Source organism: Heteronotia binoei, chromosome 2, assembly GCF_032191835.1.
Source record: "Heteronotia binoei isolate CCM8104 ecotype False Entrance Well chromosome 2, APGP_CSIRO_Hbin_v1, whole genome shotgun sequence".
Taxonomy (NCBI): Eukaryota; Metazoa; Chordata; class Lepidosauria; order Squamata; family Gekkonidae; genus Heteronotia; species Heteronotia binoei.
The window spans coordinates 62,638,141-62,660,138 of NC_083224.1; the positions used below are offsets into that span (position 1 = coordinate 62,638,141).

At 45.1% G+C, this 21,998-nt stretch overlaps 1 protein-coding gene across 2 annotated transcripts in view; it reads left to right on the forward strand.

The window, feature by feature from the left end:
- The window catches only part of SYT6 (synaptotagmin 6), a 258,819-nt gene that overhangs the window by 14,240 nt on the left and 222,581 nt on the right, over nucleotides 1-21,998 (forward strand). The window lies entirely within an intron of this gene.

Below are 21,998 nucleotides of genomic sequence, written 5' to 3' on the forward strand. Positions count from 1 at the left end.
GAACACACTAATACCACTTCACAGAGGAAGGCCTCAGAAAGCAAGATGTAGTTCTCTCTGCAGTCTGCAACTTTCAGCTTCACTGGCTTGCAGGAATAATTATAGAATTATAGAGTTGGAAGGTACCCCCAGGATCATCTAGTCCAATCCCCTGCACAATGCAGGAAATTCACAAATACCTCCCCCTAAATTCACAGGATTTGCATTACTGTCAGCTGACCATCTAGCCTCTGTTTAAACATCTCCAAGGAAAGAGAGCCCGCCACCTCACAAGGAAGCCTGTTCCACTGAGGAATCACACTGTCAGGAAGTTCTTCCTAATGTTGAACTGGAAACTTCTGGTTTAATTTCAACCCGTTGGTTCTAGTCCTACCTTCTGGGGCAACAGAAAACAATTCTGCACCATTCTCTATATGACAGCCCTTCAAGTATTTGAAGATTATGATCGTATCACCTCTCAGCTGCCTCCTCTCTAAGCTAAACATACCCAGCTCCTTCAGCCTTTCTTCATAGGACTCAATCTCCAGAACCCTCATAGTCTTTGTCGCCCTCCTCTGCACCCGTTCCAGCTTGTCTATATCCTTCTTAAAATATGGTGCCCAAAACTGAACACAATACTCTAGGCAAGGTTTTACCAGAGCAGAGTAAAGCGATACCATCACTTCACATGATCTGGACACTACACTTCTGTTAATGCAGCCCAAAATGGCATTTGCCTTTTTAACCATTGCATCACACTGTTGACTCATGTTCAGTGTATGGTCCACTAAGACCCCTAGATCCTTTTTACATATACTACTGCCAAGACAAGTTTCCCCCATCCTATAACTATGCATTGGATTTTTCCTATCTAAATGCAGAACTTTACATTTATTCTTGTTAAAATTCATTTTATTGGTTTTAGTCCAGTTTTCCAGCCTGTCAAGATCATCCTGTATTCTGCTTCTGTCTTCTACTGTATTTGCAACCCTTCCCAATTTAGTATCATCTGCAAATTTAATAAGCATTCCTTCTGTTCCTTCATCCAAGTCATTTATGAAGATGTTGAACAAAACAGGCCCCAGAGCAGATCCTTGAGGCACTCCACTTGTCACTCCTCTCCCAAGCACTATTCGTGTGTGATTTGTCAGCCAGTTACAGATCCACCTAACACTAACAGGATTCAAACCACATTTTACCAACTTGTCAACAAGGATAGTATGTAGAAGACTATCAAAAGTCTTACTGAAATCAAGATAAACTATGTCTACAGCATTTCCCTGATCCAGCAAGGTAGTAACTTTCTAAAAAAAGAGATAAGGTTGGTCTGACATGACTTGTTCTTGAGAAACCCATGCTGGCTTTTAGTAATCACAGCCATCAGGGTTGACTGTTTGATTATTTGTTTTAAAAGTTTTTCAGGTATAGATGTCAAGCTGAAAGATCGGTAGTTACCTAGATCCTCCTTTCCCCCCTTCTTGAAGATAGGGACGTTTGCCCACTCCAATTTTCCGGCACCTCACCTGTTCTCCAAGAATTCTCAAAAGAGCCTTGGGAGCTGCAGCTGCCATTCATCACTGGCACCCTCCCAACCCTGTAAAAAAGAAACACAACAACACAGCATGCATGGGTTTTATTTTAGGTGCTCCTGTGGGTTTTGCTTGCTTTAGTTGGTATACTGATTTACTTCCCTAACATCTCTTGTGGCAATTATATTTATGGGAGTGGGAGGTTTCTTTATGAGAGTCCAGCCAGATGGTCTCTTTTCTGGCTTGGTAGCTCAGTGAATAAATGGAACACAATTCATAGGCATAGAATAATAGAATCACAGAGTTGGAAGGGGTCATACAGGTCATCTAGTCCAACCCCCTGCTCAATGGAGGATCAACCTAGAGCATCCCTGACAAGTGTTTATCCAGCTGCTGCTTAAAGACTGCCAGTGAAGGGGAGCTCACCACCTTCCTAGGTAGCTGATTCCACTGTCGAACAACTCTTACTGTAAAAAATGTTTTTCCTAATATCCAGCAGGTACCTTCCCGCCCTTAATTTAAACCAATTATTGCAAGTCCTCTCCTCTGCTGCCAACAGGAACAGCTCCCTGCCCTCCTCTAAGTGACAGTCCTCCAAAGACCTGCACCTGTAGGAAGGTGAATGCAACTGTAAGTAGCAGTTGCTGTAAGTCAGCAAAGGAGGCAGATAAAAATGACATGCTGGTCAAGGCTTGGTGGGGAAGCAGCCTTTCTTGCCACCCCTGTGTGAGCTGACCTGCTTAGCAAACAGAGCTCTATCTTGACTTGCTGCCTTGTACCTTGTGTCTGGTAACTTGTGCTTGCTCCTACAGCCTGAGTCTCAGATCCTGTATGCTGCACCTATTCCCAAGCCCTGGAACTGGACCCTTGAACCTTTGACTCTCCTTACCCCGACCCTTGGACTGGACCTTCGATCTCTGACTCTGGGCTGGCTTGTAGACTTTGCCTCTGTGCCTATTGCTGTGCATATTGTTACTGTATTTGTGTATCCCAGAAACCCCAGCTAGAGCTACAGTGTCAGGCTTGGCCTTGAGCATGACAGCTCTACACATCACCATGGACATTTCAGAAGTGGCCACATGGGCTCCTGACCAGAAAAGAACAGGAGGTAGGAGTGGCTGAGCTGCTTTCCCCCTCCTTCCCCTCTCCTCCTGGAGGCAGCCAGCCCCTTGTGCCCATCCCTAATGTAGACATTCTGCTTGGTGAGAGGTTCCATGCAGGACTTAATACCCTTTTGCAACCTCTGCATCAGCAGTTTTGAAATAGCTAAACCCTCATCTCCAATCACCCACATAGATACAGGGGACTATGGGGGTGATGCCCCCTTCCAATTATTCAAGCTACCTCCAAGCTCCCATCCACACACCCATGGCATCTTTGCAGGACAGACACAATTTTCAGGCCAAGGCCTACCCAGAGGAGCAACAGTAGGGACTGATGCTCCACATACTATGCATGCTTGCAGCCTCCTTGAGAGCAAGCAGTCAACCTGGCATCTCTAGGGGTGCTGCCCCTGGTCACCTACTGGGTGGGCAAATGCTTTGGTGGAGGGAGATGAGACATACCCTTCAGCTTGAGTGGGGAAGGGGGGGGGGGCTGAGCAGGTGGTGGGACCTGGTTGGGGATCAGGCACTTGTATAGGGGGGAAGCATTCCACAGGTGGCTTCTATGTGCTCCTGCCAGCAGAAAGGAACAAATCTGGATGGTGCTGCTTTATTGTTCTTATGACTGGCTGGGGCAAGCTTTTGGAGGGACTGGTCTGAGACATGAGTGCGAGTGGTGGGAACATCTCATCTGAAGCTGAATGATAGTATCTTGCCAGCTCCCTGGGCATCTGTGGCCGTAAAGCAGCCTCAGTGCACAGGCCCCGTCCAGTTGTTTGGATGCAATGCTGGCAGCTAAACTAGCTTAAAAACTGGCACAAATATGCAGTGCAGATGTGGCCCCCTTTCTCATAGAATTGTTCAAATTTGAACTTCTGTAGCATAATGCTGTATCTCCTCTCCACATGGGTTGGAACCAGTAATCTGTTGTGGGAGGGATGGGGGATCTTTCCTACATCCCCTCCCCCAGCTGTCCTTTCCATCTCTGGGGGTTTTATTCCCATGGTTTCAGGGCTTGTGTGAACTAATGGTCATGCTGCAGGTTGGTAACTGCACTGAGGAGAGAGAAAGGGACAAAATTGTCTTTTCTCTCTCTTGTATCAGTGCAGCTGCACAGACAAAACACTGCAAGGCCCCAATAGCTGTTATCTCTCATCTTGAATACATATAGTTTCCTGGTTAAAATAATGTTTCCTAGCTGTGCCTTGCTGAACCTGCATGAACCTTGGATACCAGCAGCCTAGTGATCTGTCTGGTTGATTCATGTCTTCTGGACCTAAAGAGATAATGCCAAAGGATAGTTCAAATGGGCTCTTCTTAATGTCTAGACAGTGTAATTTACGCCAGAGGCAGAAATTAATTTCACTTTCATGCAGCCTCTCCTGTTCTTTATTTTGTCTTCAAAGGGTAAGGCTTTTTTTTTAAAAAAACAAAAACAAGATTAGATTACATTTCTATTCTGTAAAGCCCAGGTGATCAAGGGAAATAGTCACAGAAAGCCAATCCATTTGAATGACCAATGGAGGCCAAGTGAGGTGCCCTTAAGAATATGTTCTTCTGGCTGACTGGGGCAAGCTTTTGGAGGAACTGGACTGCATATTGCCTACGGCAATGAAGTTGTCTGTAATTTCCAGTTACAGGAAATGTATATGAAACCTTCCAAAATGGAATATAAGATAGCATGCCTGGCAGCAATCAATGCTCATGGTGAAGCTCCTGTTTCCCACCTTCTTTCTGCTGTTACAGGTTTATGACCAGTCAGCTCTCAACACAGCCTGTAAATCTTCATGTACTGAGCACAACAGATGATGTCACAGTAATGTCCATAAGCCCAGAGCTATGTGGACCTTTTGTAGCTAATCACGCTTACTGAATTAGGAAATTCAGTATTTGAACAGGAAAGATCCAGTTGGTTCTGCCCATGTGGCTTCCATTTTCTCCTGTTGAAGTGATGCCTCTCCCCTGGTGTTGTATGGTAAGCCCCAAGTCTTTCATTCAATTATAACAAAAAGATGGAGGTTTTAATGTAAAACTGCTGCTCATCTGCAAAACAGGATGCAAGCCAAATGTCTAGCAGAGAGAATCATAGAACCATAGAGCTGAAAGGGACCTCCAGGGTCATCTAGTCCAACCCCCCCACCACACACAATGCAGGAAATCCACAAGTTCTCCTGCTACACACATACCTAGTGACCCCTGTTCCAAGCCCAGAAGATAGCAAAAAGAAGGTTAAAAAGAACTCTTGCAGGGCGCACGATGTAGCTGCCACATGGTGGTCACTTTAAATGGCCTCCCATGGTGGCTACTTCCATGTGGGAAGCTTGTTAGTGCACAGCTGCTCATCACATGGGTGATTCCTCTAACATTTCAGAGGTGAAAAACCCACCAACCCATCAATTTAGTGATGCAATGTATGTAAATAGCCAGTTGCAAGCAGGCAGATGCTCTTGGGGGGGGCAGTAGCTTGAATGACATTTTTAAAGTGTCAGCTTTCTATGGTAATCATATTTTTACATAGGGCAAGGGGGCTAACTCTTTGCTATGGTTCTCCAGGTCTTTGACTCTTTGATTCACTTTGCCTGAAGCTTAGCTTTGTTGAAGTCAGGCAGCACTGAATGACGCATTTGGTCTACCTGAATTTCCATAGCTTTCTTTATGACACTGGGGTCATAGACAAGGTGTGACAAGGCTTGATGTCTTTATAAGGGCTGAATAAAAATATGTGTTTACTTCTTGCTTAAGACTGCCAGACGTCTGTAATGCCACAATATTGTTGCCTTCGGCTTGGTGAGTCCCAAGTTGTTCCTGTTTTAAGATGATTACAAAGAAAGCAAGAAAAGATTCACAGTGTACATCACTGTGACAGTTGTGTGATCAATTTCCAGTGTTTTGCCAAATGCACATCTTTGGAATGAAACAGACATGTATGTGACCTTGAGTGAGGTAAGGGTTACACGCACCTTAAGAGATAAGGGTAATAATATATGTGTTTTAAAATGTAATATTGGGAGCATCCATAGCAGAAAAAACAATAGAGGGCTTATATTAGTCTGTGGTGTAGAAATATCCAAAAAGGCCTTTTCTATGCCAAACTTTTCCTTGAATAGTATTTTTATAGTGTGTGTCTACACTGAAAACTATTATTCATTTTAAGGTGCTTAATTATTGTTTTATGTTCTGCCTAGGCTTTAATGTTGTGTTTTAATTAATAAAATTTAATGTTTTATATTTTATTTCTTAAGCTGACTTGACCAGGTTCTCCTGGAAAGATGTGCAACCAAAAAGAGTCCTTTTATATACAAATCAATGTAGTGCTTCTTCAAAAAAAAAAAAAAGTCCAAGTGGTAGTCCAGGAAGTGAATGAAAGTCAGGAAAGACATTTATAATTTGAGGCGATGGTGTGGTGAGCCACAAGTTTCTCCCTCTGTGCCTAGATTGCTGTGTGACAGCACCAGACTGGAAGGGGTTAAATGCACTTTATCTTGACCTTGAAACAGACTCCAACTCAAGGCTAGTCACTAAATTGTTTTAATCACACACACTTGGTAATGATTTATAAGTTAAAGGAGTTTTTGTTCACCTTTGGAACTTTAGTTCAGGTCATGATGCAGAATGCTGTGTGTGTATATATAAAATTTTTTTGCCACTGTGTGACACAGAGTGTTGGACTGGATGGGCCATTGGCCTGATCTAACATGGCTTCTCTTATGTTCTTATGTTCTTATGCTGGTGAGCACTTTGGATGACACCCAGGAATTGACCTGCTGCTACCTGGGGTTCTTGCAGCTGAAAGGGACATGGACATAACACTTTATTATTCTCTGTTTATATTTGTAATTTGGGAAGAATAAAACTTTTCCTTCTACTCCGGTGTGTTCATTGGTTCTGAAATCCCTAGAGGAAAAAGTACTATTTGCCTCTTGGCAACACAACCCCATATTTGAACTATATCTTCATCCCTGTGAAATTGAGCATTCTTGCCATTCTCAGATGCTTCTGTACCTGGGCCTCAACACATAATATCTACTGATATGGGTTAGACTGTTCCTAATCTGCAAAAGGCTTTGTTACGGTGTCTTTGTTTCTTATCCCTCTTCAAGGCTATTCTATTTTGGCCCACAAAACTCCCTATTTAGCATGTTTAACTGAGAGACTAGTCCAGCTGTGTTTCTGGTGGGGTTGCCAGCTGGATAATTCTTGGAGATTTGGGGGTGGAATCTGGAGGAGTGAGGTTTGGAGAGGGGAGGAACCTCAGCAGGATATTTCCATAGAACCCACACTCTAAAGCTGCAATTTTATGTCGGGGAACTGATCTCTGTCTTCTGGACATCATTTATAATTCTGGGAGATCACCAAGCTCCACATGGTGTTTGGTAACCCCAGTTTCTGGCTTTCAGAAACATCTTCCATTATTTTTTGGTCCCCTATATCTCTGAATAATTAACATTCATCTGCCCTACATGGTGTGTGCTGTAATGTGGATCAACACCCTCATGAGGTAACCAACAGTGCCCTAATTAATTGCGTGGCTTCTGCTTGAGGGACTACAGCTTTCAGTTCTTGGGAATTTTTTTCATGATGCTGAATGATCAGTTGTAGAGAGCAAACCCTACAGGTACTTTGATAACTATTATTTATGTATAAATAGTGATACACTAGGTCACTTTAAAACTACATAAAATAACTATAAGATGAAATCTATCCTGATATTCGAAACATTGCAATTTACTTGACCTGAAAAGGAAGCCTCCAGGATACTTGTTCCTAGTCCTGTTTCCATCCCATCAGTAGGGATAGGTATGAACTAGGAAAATGTGGTTAATGGTGTGCTTAGTTCATGAATCATGAGCTGTCATGAACTTTTCAGTGTCTAACAAACTGGTTCAGTTTGTGAGGTTCATGATGTGGTAGAATGGCCCTCTGGTGTGCTAAATATACTAAACTTGCAGAGGATCTCCTGCTGACTCTTCTCTACCTGTCCTCAAAGTTTGGTGTTGATTGGATTTATGAAGTCCAAGTTACAGACTGCCAAAGAAGGTGTCCCCAGGAATGTGCTTTCTGGGAAAATAACAGGCACAGGTTCAGGAGGTTCAGTTATGTATGGAACAGACCCTGTGCGAGGTAGAGACACCAAACACCAAGAGCCTTCCCCTTGATAGTCCTTTACATAGCCCCAAGTTATGTGCACATTGGATTTAGAGGATCCAAATTATGCCCCCAGGAAAGTGTTTTTGGGGAAAATGTCAGGTGCAGGTTCAAAAGTGTATGGAATGGACCCCCTCCAAGCTACACACACCAAATGCACAGGCTGGAGATTTCTACCCACCCTCCCGGTTGCTTTGAAGCTTGGCAAACATTTTGATTACAGACAATTTGTCTGTAGATGTATCCATTCACAAACCACCACAGACCTGCTTGAAAGCTCATGGAAAGTTTATGCCAGTTGACCTACCACGAACTTCCATTTGTGAACCACTAACTGGGCAAATTAATCAAGAACTTTGGTTCATGAGCAAGTTCGTGCCCATCTCTATCCATGAGTTCTGGACAGTTCTCTTGGTAGTTCATTGTAGGAAGAATAGGAATATTTAGAATGTGGTTCATTGTAGGAAGAATAGGAACATTTAGAATGTGGTTCATTGTAGGAAGAATAGGAACACTCAGAATGTGGTTCAGCTCACATTCTGTTTGTTGGCTATGAACAGGAAACCAGTTTTTCAATAAGTTGTTCAGCTACTTATGAGCAGTATGGGGTTCATAAGGTTGCTTTTGCTTATGAAAATTATGGCGCAATTCATAAGCAACATTTCACACATGTCCATTGCAACACAGTCTAATGGGAGTACCAGTTTTCCTTCTCCTCCACAGAAATATAAATAAAAAGTAAGAAAACTGATTGGTCATCCAGTCATAAGCACCATATTTTAAAAGAAATCTTGCCATTTGATGTTCATTTAAGTCTGCGTTATTGTCAAGGTTATTTGGAGCATGTGTGTTCTTTTTACACAGTCTTATAGGGGTTGTAACTATTCCATTATCTGACCCAACCATTCATGGTACTGGGAGGGCATCAATTTCACCTACTACAAAGCGGTTTGCTAGTAGGGTTGCCTTATTTGTTTCAAGTGTACTTACCTGGCTGGTGGGGAGTGGGAGGGACCATTCTGGGAGTGTGGAGGGTGCGGCGACGCTGCTTTCCACTGTGGGCTTGGAGGATGGAATTAGTCCCCAAAATGCACAGCCTGCATCTGCATCATCACACTGTGCATGTTGTGGCAGTGCTCTAGCATTTTGGTCAAAATTCATCGAGATCAGCAATATCACTGTGCATTGTGCATAGTGCAATGATGTCACTTCCACATGATGTAATTGCACCAATGACATCAAAGTGAGAGGGGGCTGTTTGAGGGTGGGGTTTCCCCTGCCAGCCAGCTGGATATGAAATACTACAGCTACTGTGCTGCCACAAAATTGTTTGGTAACTGCTTGAGGCTGATTGGATTTTGGGGGCTCCAATCCGCCACCAGCCAGCTGGCTGGCAGGGGAAGCCCCACCCTCAAAGTAAATCTCCAAGTATTTCCCAACATGGAATTGACAAAAGCATTAAACAACAGATCTCAACTCCACCCATTCAGTGTGGATACCTAAACTGAGATGCTGAAGCTGAGACTGCTTACCTCCTCATACTTCATCATGCTTTGGAGAACCTCCATCCTGGATTAGAAACTAGGCTTCTTCCATATAGGCTGCCTATCCTCTGTAATTCAAGGTTTTGGTTTTTACCTTTAAGACCTAGAGTGGTCTGAGTAGGGTTGCCAATCCCCACGTGGGGGCAGGGGATCCCCCGGTTTGAAGGCCCTCCCCCCCACTTCAGGGTAATCAGAAAGCAGGGGGAGGGGAGGGAAATGTCTGCTGGGTACTCATGATTCCCTATGGAGACATATTCCCATAGAAAATAATGGAGAATTTATCCACGGGTATCTGGGGCTCTGGGGGCCCTATTTTTTAAGTTAGAGGCACCAAATTTTTAGTATAGTATCCAGTGACTCTCCCCAAAATATTCCCTACGTTTCAAAAAGATTGGACTAGGGGGTCCAATTCTATGAGCCCCCAAAGAAGGTGCCGCTATCCTTCATTATTTCCTATGGAAGGAAGGCATTTAAAAGATGTGCAGTCCCTTGAAATGTGATGGCCAAAACTCCCTTTGGAGTTCAATTATGCTTGTCACACCCTTGCTCCTGCCTCCACCCCAATGTCTCCTGGCACCACCCCCAAAGTCCCCAGATATTTCTTGAATTGAACTTGGCAACCCTAGGTCTGAGACAAACATATCTGCAGGACCATCTTCTCCAGTACATCCCCAAAAGAGCATTATGCTCCTCAAATAACAACTTGTTGGTGATCCCCAGCCCTAAAGATATCTGACTGTTCTTGACCAGAGCCAGGGCCTTCTTGGTCCTGACCCCAACCTGGTGGAACTCTCTGCCAAATTCCATCAGGGCCCTGCAGAATCTTATGCAAATCCACAGGGCCTGCAAGGCAGAGATGTTCCTCCAGGCATTTGGTTGAGGGCAGCAACTGTTTAGATCACAGCTGGCACCCTTCCCTTGCCCTCCATCCCTTTGATTGATCCAGTTCCTCTCCCACATATCCACAAAATACCCACAGGCTGGAAATGGCAGGGAACTGCAAATTTCACCTCTTGATTTTAAACTAATGTATTATATGTTTAATCCTGATTTTATGGTTTTATTGTTTTTATAACACTGTACATTGCCTAGAGCCCCACAACTGTGGGAGTTAGGTGATTAATAAATGTAATAAACAAATAAATAAGCAATCAACTTCACAACTGGCTTGTTTTATTTCTTTGGATATTAATACTTCACTTTTTTCCCCAATGGGGAGCCACAGCAGCTTACAATATTGTTCTTCCCTCCTCAATTTAATCCTCACAACAGCTCTCTGAAGTAGGTGGAGCCCAGAGAGAGTGACCAACCCAAGATCACCCAGAAAGCTTCCATGGTAATACAAGGATTCAAACATGGATTTACAGGTCCTGTACCACACTGGCTCTTAAAAAAGGCCTGTACAAATCTCCAACTCTGAGCAACAAAACTTTGCTAAGGTGAGGCAGACCTATTCCAATGTGGGCTGTGTCCCAGCTCTCTTGGTCATGAAGCCCTGGGACACTGGTCTGAAGCAAACCACTTTCAGTGGTGCCTCAAGGTGCTCGCTGATGTTTTTTGTTCTCCTAAATAACACAATCTACACTGACCGCCAGGTGCATCTTATCATTATGAATAAAAAGGAAGTCAGCATACAGCACTATGGGAATTCCTATATCCAGCCAGCATGTTTTAGGAGAAAAGCAGAAAAAATACTACTCAGTCCTGGAAAAAACCACAACCAGGCAGGTGGCTATCTTGCAAAGTCTGAGTGAAGGTAGGCTTAAATAGTCCACCCTGTGCCAGCTGCCTTTTGGCAACTGAGACATGTCTAGAAACATCTTTATGGTCTAGCCCCCTTACCAGCCATGTATAATGGCTGCCCATTGCCTGTTCTGCAGGTGAGGGTTGAGACGGAAAATGTTTGCTTTTCCTGTCCTCTCCTCCACAGGCAGAGTTTGATGTGCAGTTCTAGTAATGTGTGAGGCCCTTTTCCTGAAGGATCACCCAGAAATTTTGCATTGCCAACGGTGGGAAATACTGATTGATTTGATTATCAGCAACATCCTGATCAGGTGCCTGCTTCCATTACAGATAATGAACGACTCCCTGGGGGGCTTGATATGTGCAGACATGGTCATGCTGTCAAGCAGCCCAGAATAGAGCTGTTAGATTATTCTGTGGTCATTTAGGTTCCTTTGTGCTACTATTGCTGCACTCAGTGGCCAAAGTAGCAATGCTCTGGACTGATAGGCAGCTTCTGTACTGACAATAATTGTCTATTGATTTCACATTTTATTACTGCATCTCCTTTTGTGATTGGCATGCCTCATAAGAAGCTGGAGTCACTATAAGCAACAAACAAATCAGACAAGGAAGGTCTACCAGATTACACAATGCACACCCAGTTGTTCCCTGGCATGAAATGCTATGGATTGGAAAGCCTCCATCTTCTCAGGTCTTCAGTGAGTACAAAGCAATTCAATTCAATTTTATTTGTGCATTTCCCAGAGATTTGTGGGTATTCTGGCACATCTGAATGTTATAGTGAATTGAACCTTTATTCAAGGCAATTATATAGCACATCAGGGAGTAGTGGGTAAACCTGAGGCAAACTGGTAATGTAAAAAACTCTGCTTTGGAAATTGACTGTATCTTAAGTGGTCATGCATAGAGTTGGGATGGTGTATTTAATGTGGGCTATGTTGTGAATTAAGTGCACTATGGCTGATAGCAGAGAGGCAACTTGGGGCAGCTGGGGCAGCTGAGGTGTCCCAAATCAGGACAGCTCAAAAAGAGCTGTTATGAAGCCTTCACATGCTCCTTTGCAAGCTGTCCCCATCCCGTCCATGGGCCAACATGGGCATGTTCAGATGGCTGTTGTGCATCATTCCTGTCCCCATACATTTTCAGTAGTTATGCACATTTTTAAGTAAAAAACCCCCTACCCAGCTGTCACTTAGGGCGGCTTGGCGATTTCACACCACCAAGGTGCCTTGCTTGTGCCTTTCTGCTTCCAGACGTCAAGGAGGCGACTGATGTGTGGCTCAAAAATTTGCTACCACTTTGGAAGTGGTAGCTTTTTCAGTCGTGCTGCAGAGGCTGGAGGACAGGGTGAGTATGGGACGAGGACAGGCGGCAGATATTTGCATGTGGAGGGATTTTTTGGGTTGATTTCAGAGTCATTCCTGAGTTGGCCCGAATTGCCCATCTGCTATCAGCCATTGATTCCTTTACTATGCACTAAATTATATACTTGACCAATATTCTAAATAAGTCAGTTTGGTCATGGCTGTGAACAGGCCCCGAATCCACTTTTGCCAACAGACTGGAGAATGGGAATGACCAGGAAAGTTGCTACATTTCCCTGCATTCTAGATATATGTCCTCATTTCATTCTGGAGCCAGTATAGTAGTTTCCTTGCAGAGACTCTAAAATACCAGCAACAAAGTACCTAATATTTTTAAACCATCAAATTGCAACTGACTTTTGGTGACCCCATAGGTTTTCAAAGCGAGACATTCAGAGGTGGTTTTCCATAGCCTGCCTCTACATAACAACCCTAGACCAAATTGAGAACCAGTTTGGTGTAGTAGTTAAGAGCGGTGAACTCTAATCTGGAGAACTGGGTTTGATTCCCCACTCTTCCACATGCAGCCAGCTGGATGACCTTGGGTCAGCCACAGTTCTCTCAGACTTGTTCTCTCAGGAGCAGTTCTCAAAAGAGCTCTCTCAGCTCCACCTACTTCACAGGGTGTCTGTTGTGGGGAGAGGAAGGGAAAGAGATTGTAAGCCTCTCTGAGACTCTCGGAGTGAAGGGTGGGGTATAAATCCAACTCCTCCTCCTCCTCTTCTTCTTCTTCCCATCCAAGTAGTAATCACTAGAGCTGACAAGACAGGACTATCCAGGTCAGGGCTACCTTACATAATATAAGGTTTAAAATTGGAAGCTTGCAGCCTGCAGCGTAGTTGCTAGGCTGCTGCGCTGTTTGCCTCCCTGGGAGGGAGGAGTCAGAAGTCGCCCGTTTGGGCGCGCAATATGAGGGGTGGGGTTTAGCCGATTTAATGACTAGCTCCACGTTCCCCTCTTGGTCATTCCGTCGTTGATTGGCCCTCCTGCCCGCCCTGTCTGTTATGTAGGCTTGGCTGGTTGCCTCATTTAGAGGAGCCGGGTAGGAATTTTTTACGCCCCGGCTGATTGGCTGTTGCTGGGGCGTGTTTTTTGCCTACCCTGCATAGCAGTGCAGTGGATTGTGGAATTGGCTCAGGGAAGGTGCCTTTAAATAGGTGGTCACTTTAGTTGGCAGGTTTTTGGGGTTTAGGACACTATGCAGCTAGGGGAGGACTGTGAAGCATCCCCCTTTTGGGGAATTTGGGGTCTGGCATGATCAACCTGGGGTTTGGAGACCTGGGTTTGGAGATTGCAGACTGTCCAGGAGGCTCGGCTAGAGGGTGCCTTTCTGTCGAGACGTGTGTCTGGGTTTGGGGCCCTCTGGTGCATGCCTCCCTGCTGGGCCTGCCTGGAGGGAGCTGAGTCACTCAGCTCCGGCTGGGGGGCTGGGTCTCTCACCCGTTAATGGCAGGGGAGTGGCCAGGCCGCTGGTGGGGTGCCCTTGCTGTTTATGCTTAGTTAATAAAGTGGCCCCATTTTATTCCAATGCATTGTGTCTGACTCTTTATTCTGACCTTGGGGGGCAAATGGTTTGTCCTGACCAGTGGAGGAAAAATTTACATTGCAGTATTAACAGTGAATCAGCTTGTTTAGACTTTCACTTCTAGGAGGTCTGAATTGAGTTAACGACACACTGCTAATATCTTCTGGAAGCATATGTGTCATACCCTGTTGACATTGCTGTGTTAGAGGCACAAAAAATAACCTGAAGTTCTATAACCTAATCTTTGATTAGGTGATGGACATTTACACAGTTGAGGCTTAAATTAGTTTGTGTTAACTTGTGTATAATGAGTGACTCTTTCTACAGAGTCCTGAACATAGCCACACCCTTCTAAACTCACTGACTTCAAATGGATTTAGGTGTGAATTCCAGATTATGTCAGTCACTGTCTAGATTGGTCAAAACATAAAGTCAGAAACAGGATATATAGGTGGAGCAGGCTTGGCTTTCAATGGCGCTCACATTGTGTTTAGTGGAATAAGAAATAAGCTATAATTGAGAAGACTTTGAGGAAGTGCAAAACTTTCCCTGTGTCCAAGACATGTAGAGGAATCACTGTAGCCTCCATCCCATACACTGTCCATTCATGTGCGGCCCTCCCCCCGCCATATAAACAAATAGCTGGTATCCAAGTCCTAAAAGTAAAATGTTGCACCTGATAACAGCTTAGCAATGTGGATAAAACCTGCCCCCTACTTCTGTATGGTCCATCCAGTCTGGTCCATCTACTGTCCTACAAAGACATGCAATGCTGTCCATTGTCTTCACAATGATAGGCCATCATCAGTGTGACTATAAAACCTACATTGGTTTGAGTGTAATAAATCTGATTTATAAATTTGTCTCTTCCATTTGCTATCTTACAGCAACAACATCCACAGATGGCATGAATACAGCACAAGAGGCACAATGATGGCTTTTAATGTCATGTGAAAAATCCAAATTAGCATAGTAAGCACTTGACTATTTCTTCTTTTTGGATGAACTGGCCATATCATGTGCACTTCCACTAAAAGTTCATTGACAGCCTCACTGAGCACCCCAGTAACTCAATCAAATTCCACAATGTAGTCCAACCTGGGCTGTTTAAAAGACTATGCTGTTCTATTGGCCTATCTAGCCAGGTATATGTTAGGAACAGTTAAGACTAGAAGAACTAGGAACCTATTTGTCTGTGTTCCACTGACCCTCATGCAAGCCCCTTGGGGCTGCAAGGTAACAGCTAAAACTAGTTTCACCTGATCTGACCAGTGCTAATTCCACATTCCAGCTTAGCTGTACCCAACAAAACAGTCCACTGGTTCTCTAGCCTGGCTGTAGATGGTTCTATATCTGGCCAAGGCAATGTCCAAATTCTGGCTTTTGGGTAGCTACATGCTTTTTGAGTACTAGCATTTCTCAGCATTCCTACAAATTGCCGAGTCAGTCTGGTCTTTCTGTCTGTCCTTCACATCCTATCTGGCTAGCCTCTTGCAAATTCAAGCACTGCAGTTCCTTCTGAGCTCCATTCTGCTGGGACTTGTGCCTTTAGTACATGGCACCACTGGTTGTCCATTGTGGCACTGATAGTACAGTACCATGTTAGAGGCAATTGGAAGAAACCATGAAGGTGGAGAAAAGGTCCTAAATAATCTTTGTGTATCTCAGCCCATGACACACACTGTTGTATTTCATTAATGGTGCCACCTGAAGCATAGCTGCACCCAGAATAAGAAGAGGAAGAGGAGGAGGAGACTGGATTTATACCCTGCCCTTTACTCAGAGAGCAGTTTACAATCTCCTTTTCCTTCCTCTCCTCACAACAAACACCCTGTGAGGTAGGTGGGGCTAAGAGAGCTCTTTCAGTAGGCATCTATGTAAAATTATGTTTTTTTTCTATTGCTGCTTTTTCTCTGGACTTGGTTCAGTCCAACCATTAATGGCATTCAGGAGGACCTGTAAAACTGACAAAGGTCCCTCAGCAGGTGCATGTGAAGGAGTGGGGAAACAAATCTAGTTCCCCCAGATTAAAGTCTGTGCTCCTAACCACTACACCAAACTGGCTCTTGTTGCACTGTAGCTAAATTCTCAACTGATATTCTTTCTGTCTTAAACCAGTGCCTGAATACAATGGTCAAGTAGGTGGAGAATAACAAACTGAAAGTTAATCCAGACATCATACTGTTTGGTAAAGCTAATGCTCTAGAGGGAATTGATCTGCCTTTCATTGAGGGAGTTAACACTTGTTTTGAGACTGCTTTTGGCTTTGTGTCCTGCTTTTTTGCGAAACCAGGTAGGGCTATGACTTCTATCAGTTACATTTTTTTTAATCTGTTCTCCCTCCCAAACACAGCCAGCCATGCTAATCCATGTTGCATTACCCTCCCAGGTAGATAAATGCTGTACACCCTTGAAGACCTTAGATGCTTCTAATGCTAAATGTGGCAGATTACTTAACGACAGCACAGTTCTCCAGGGCTAAAACAGCTGCATTGGAGGCCATTTTGTTCCCAGGTTCCATTCATAATCATGTTTTTTAAAAAAAAAACCCTCTTGCCCTGAAGCCCACTCAGCTATGTAAAATTATGGTTTTTTCCTATTGCTGCTTTTTCTCTGGACTTGGCTAACCATTAATAGCATTCAGGAGGACCTGTACAACTGCTTTATTTCTAAGGGCTTTCTTACGCTTGCAGACTGCAGCGTAGCTGCTAGGCTGCATGAGCAGAGTTTGCTTCCCTGGATGGGAAGAGTCAGGGGGCACAGAGAAAAAGGCTCCTCATCGGCTCCTTCGTCTTGGCAGACGATCGGCTGAGGCTTTTCTTTTGTTTTTGGTTGGACATCGGGGTTTGTTGGGGCAGTCGACTGGGCAGCAGCGGGTGAAGCGTTGGCTGCAGCATCGGCTGGAACGTCGGCTGCAGTGCTGCGGGCTGGCGGCGGTGGCATCGGAGCTGGTGGAGGGCGTGGCGTTGTCCTTCTTGTTGGCTGAGTCTGCCTAGGGTTTGGGGTCTGCTGGGGCAGGGGTTGTGGAGCCCAGAGGTTGGTCTTTCCCCTTTTAATTTTTGAGAGTATGGGCCTATGGGGCAACCTGGGTTTTTTATTATTGCCCTTGAGGTTGGCAGGTGACCATTTTGGAGAGCCTCCCCCCCATTTTTCTCCTTTTGGGGATATTGGTGTGCAGCAGAGGCTTTTGTGGCCATTTTGAGTTCCCTTTCTTCTTCCAGGGGGAAGCCATTTTTGAGTGGAGCTGCAGGAGGCCATTTTGTGGTCTTGTACTTGCTATTTAGTTGGCTGGTGGAAAAGGGTCGGGCAAGCCCAAAGGAAAAAAGCCAGCGCCTAAGGCGCCCAAGGCTCCTGCAAAAAGGCCACCACCTTTATCCTCTTCTAATGAGGAGGGTGATATGGTGGTTGATTCCAATATTGCTTGTAGATTGAGAGCATTGGAACAGGCAGCGGGCATCCTTTCTCCAGGTGGGGAGGATGGTGTGAGGCAATCTAAGAAGGGTAAGCAGGCAGTATTCTCACCAGGCTGTCTATTCTTGAGGGCAGGTCTGGTGGAGTCGTGCCTGGCAGGGACGCTGGCCTTTGCAGTCCGGAGGTGGGTATGATGGCGGTTGGAGCATCGGGGGTCGGTTTGCCATTGGTTCCTGCTGGATTCGAAGGTAGGTCGGGTGATAATTTACAGGCGGGGCCTGGGCAGGTTTGGCCATGGGGAGCATGGGGGCTTGCTTTGGCGGCCTGGCAGGGCACTTCCATGTCAAGCGCGGGGGTGCCTGCCTCCTCTGCGTTGGGCGCATTTCAGAATTGGGCTTGGCCATGTGGGCAAGGCGTTCCTAGTGTGTACCCGGGCGCAGGGCATCCTGGCATGGCTGTTTCCTTTATGGGGGCACCCTCAACATATGGGATGGTGCCTTTTGCTGCTTTGCCTTTTGGGGAGGTTGCCTTGCTGCTGGGGGACCACTTGCTTCCCGCTACTAGGGAAAAATATTAAAAGGGGAGTACGTGGATATTTTTTCTCTTCTCTTTCGGGAGGTTGAGAAAAAAGACAAGGAAGAATTGGATGAGAAAGAGAAGGAAAAATTGAAAAAATGGAAGGTGGACAGGACCTGGGCTAATTGGCTTTCTGGGTTCTGTATTTATGCCGGGGTGATTGCGAGGGTGCAGCCGTGGCGGGCAGCATCCCTGTTCCTGTATTTGGACATAATTTATAAAGGCTATATGGCCTTTAGTGGACCAGCCTGGTTACAATATGACCAGGAATTTAGGATGAGGGCTGCCTTGTATCCGTCCCTTCAGCGGGATCGGATCCATCAGCAGCTTTGGCTGCAGGTTATGTCCCTGGCTAGGCCTAATCTGGGTGATCGCTCTGATAGTGGTCACTTGGTGAGTAGGTCATCCACATCCGCTGCTGGTCCATCAGGCTCTCCCCGTGGTGTAGCGGGGCAGGCGGTTCAACCCCACATGCTCTGCTGGGAATTTGGATCCCTTGGGGTATGTAATAGGAAGGCGTGCCAGTTCAAGCACGAGTGCCCCATGTGTGGTGGTTCCCACTCATTTGACAACTGCCCTAGAGCTCGTGGGCGTAAAAATACGAAGAAGCCTGGCGGGAGCGGAGGAGCCTTTCCAGCTAAGAAAGGGGCCCAGCCTGATAAGGGTGGGACCTCTTGAGCAGTGGCTGTCAAAGTACCCTCGAAGGGTTGATATTTTGTATTTGTTAGAAGGTTTTAAAGTTGGGTTTAGGATCTCTTTTTAGGGTCCTCGAGTTCCGTTTATGTCAGGAAACCTTAAGTCAGTTCAGGGCTTGGAGCAGGTCGTTAGGGGCAAGATTGCAAAAGAGCTGGCTGAGGGAAGGATACTGGGTCCTTTTTCACATAATCCAGTGAATACTCTTAGAGTCTCACCTTTGGGTGTGGTGCCTAAAAAGGCTCCTAGTGAATTTCATTTGATTCACCATTTGTCTTTTACTAAGGAAAAGTCTGTGAATGATGGGATCCCAGAGCACTTATGCTCTGTTAAGTACACCAGCTTTGACCAGGCTATTGCCGTGGTGAGGCGTTGCAGGGTGGGGGCAGAATTGGCGAAATGCGACATTAAGTCTGTGTTTCGCCTTTTACCTATCCATCCCGATGATTTTGAACTTCTAGGGTTTTCTTTTGAGGGTCAATCTTACATGGATAGAGCATTGCCAATGGGCTGCTCTGTGTCATGTTCGGCTTTCAAGCGTTTCAGCACATTTTTGGAATGGGCTGTGTGGGAGAAAGTGGGTTTGCAGGATGTCGTTCATTATTTGGATGACTACCTTTTTGTGGGTCCCGAGGGGACTGGGCATTGTGGGCAGTTGCTGTCTGGCTTTGTTGAGCTGGCAGCAGAGCTTGGGGTTCCTTTAGCGCCTGAAGAAAACTGAAGGTCCGACCCAGAGGTTGACCTTTTTGGGGATTGAGATTGACACTATTGTGCAGTTGTCTAGGGTGCCTCTTCAGAAAATAGTGGAGCTGAGGGCTAGGATTTCTACCTTTCTTCTTAAAAGGAAGGTTACTTTGTTGGAGTTGCAGCAGCTAGTTGGGCACCTCAGCTTTGCTTGCAAAGTGGTTGCTCCTGGGAGGGCTTTTCTTAGAAGGCTGTGCGATGCTATGGCAGGGTTACGTTTGCCTCAGCATAGAACTAGGGTCACCTGCAGCATGAGGGATGATTTGAGGGTTTGGCAGGAATTTTTGGAGTCCTTTAATGGAATCTCTTTTTTTAGGGATGACATGAGGCTCGAAGCTGAGCTTCAGGTCATGTCTGATGCTGCTGGTTCCTTGGATTTTGGAGTCTATTTCCGTGGACATTGGTGCGCGGATAGTTGGCCTGACTCCTGGTGCGCAGAGAAAAAGGCGCTCCTCGTCGGCTCCTTCGTTTTAGCAGACGATCGGCCCTCCCGCTCGCCCTGCATGTTATGTGGGCAATTTGCTGGTTGTCTCCTTGGAGGAGCCGGGTAGGAATTTTTTACACCTTGGCTGATTGGCAGTGGCTGGAGTGCATTTTTTGCCTATCCTACATAGCAATGCAGTGGATTGAGGATTTGGCTATCAGAAGGCACTGTTAAATAGGCGGTCACTTTAGTGGCAGGTTTTTGGGGTTTAGGGCACTATGCAGCTAGGGGAGGACTGTGAAGCATCCCCCTTTTGGGGAATTTGGGGTCTGGCATCATCAGCCTTCGGGTTTGAAGACCTGGGTTTGGAGAATGCAGACTGTCCGCGAGGCTCGGCTACAGGGTGCCTTTCTGGCGAGACGTGCATCTGGGTTTGGGCCCTCTGGTGCGTGCCTCCCTGCTGGGCCTGCCTGGAGGGAGCTGAGTAACACTCAGCTCCGGCTGTGGGGCTGGGTCTCTCACCTGTTAATGACAGGGGAGCAGTTGTGGTGACCCCTAGCCCTGGCCAGGCCGCTGGTGGGGTACCCTTGCTGTTTATTAGAATGTTGAATAAAGTGGCCCAATTTTATACCAATACTCTGTGTCTGACTCTTTATTCCATCCTTGGGGAGCAATTTCTGCTTGCTAATGGTGGTAGTTGCAGTTAAAATTTCTCTGTAATTTCTGCAATGGCAACCAGTAACTTTACACTCACTGATTTTGTGGTGTTGTCATAAGTCTCCTTGAAACAATGTTGGAAACTTGTTTTAAATTACAATCCTGATTAGGATTCCACTCTGTTTTATTCCAGGAAAGTGCACACAAGGAGGCACTTTTCCTCTGACTTTCCCCTCTTCCATGAAAGGATGCTAATGTGACTCACAACAAAAATGCATCATGCTGGATCCAGAACAAACTGGCAATTTTCTCCAGTTTCCCTTTGCTGTTTAACACCCTACTTATGTCAAGATCAGTGGACTGTAATAGGAAGGAGCGGCAGGAAAGTTAAATTCTGCCTTTGGAAAATAAAATTTTAGTATGGTTCCAACTCATCATAAGGTATATAAAAACATTAAAAATAAAATATTACTCAAGTAAAAGCAGCCATATACAAAAATGCTAGGATCCAAATCCAAACACCAAGAGTCACAGACTGTCTATCTAACCATATTCATCTTTGACTGCAAATCCTCTTCAGGCAGTCTTAGACTGTGATCACACACACTAAATAATGCACTTTCAATCCACTTTCATTTCACTTTCCAACTGGATTTTACTGTGTGAACTGACAAAATCCAGTTGGAAAGGGCATTGGAACTGGATTGAAAGTGCATTATTTAGAGTGTGTAACTGCAGCCTTACAGGATTTTCTGAAGGCAGACAGGGAAGATGTCTTCCAGTACCATTTTACACAGAGTTACCCCTTCTAACTCATTGACTTCAGTTGCCTTAGAAATGTGTTTAGGTTGGCCCTGTTTCTCACCTCTACACTTGGCTAATTTCTGTACTGAATTCTTAGTGTTTGCTGAACTTTTAATCTAAACCTATGTGTTCTAAAGCTTATTTGCTGTTCCCACCAATTTTTGAAATTGTCTCACTTGGTTTGAGCCAAATGCTCTTTAGCTCATATTTATTGATTTCATGCTGCTACTGTGCAATCTGTTCTTCTGGGAAGTTTTTGATGGAGTGTGACTACTTTTCAGGTTATGTCATTTCAACAAACTTTTTGCACAGGAGGAGTAGAACAGCAGAACAAAGCCACTCAGAGAGCTCATATGGTTAGCTGGCCGGGTATTAAAGTTTAGAAGTAGATTTTTTTTAAAATGCCGTGTTACCTGCATGAACTTTGGTGTTTGTAATAGCATGGTTTTTAGTGTGTTTGCTACATGGCAGCATAAAGAATTTTCACATTGCAGTCCTAAGCAGAGTTACATTCTTTTAAGTCAATTGAAACCAATGGGTTTAGAAGGATATAACTCTGCTTAGGACTGCACTGTGTACAGTGTAGAAAAGAGTCTCTCAGAGGAATGTTACAGAGGTTCCACCCAACCCCACATCCTATCTTTGGCTGCAGCAGTTATTGTTTCACTTTGCCTGACTGAATGCCTGTATGGATATCAGAAGAAAACAGAACCTCCTAGTTTAAAACAGGTGGAAGCCTTGTGCAAATCATTTA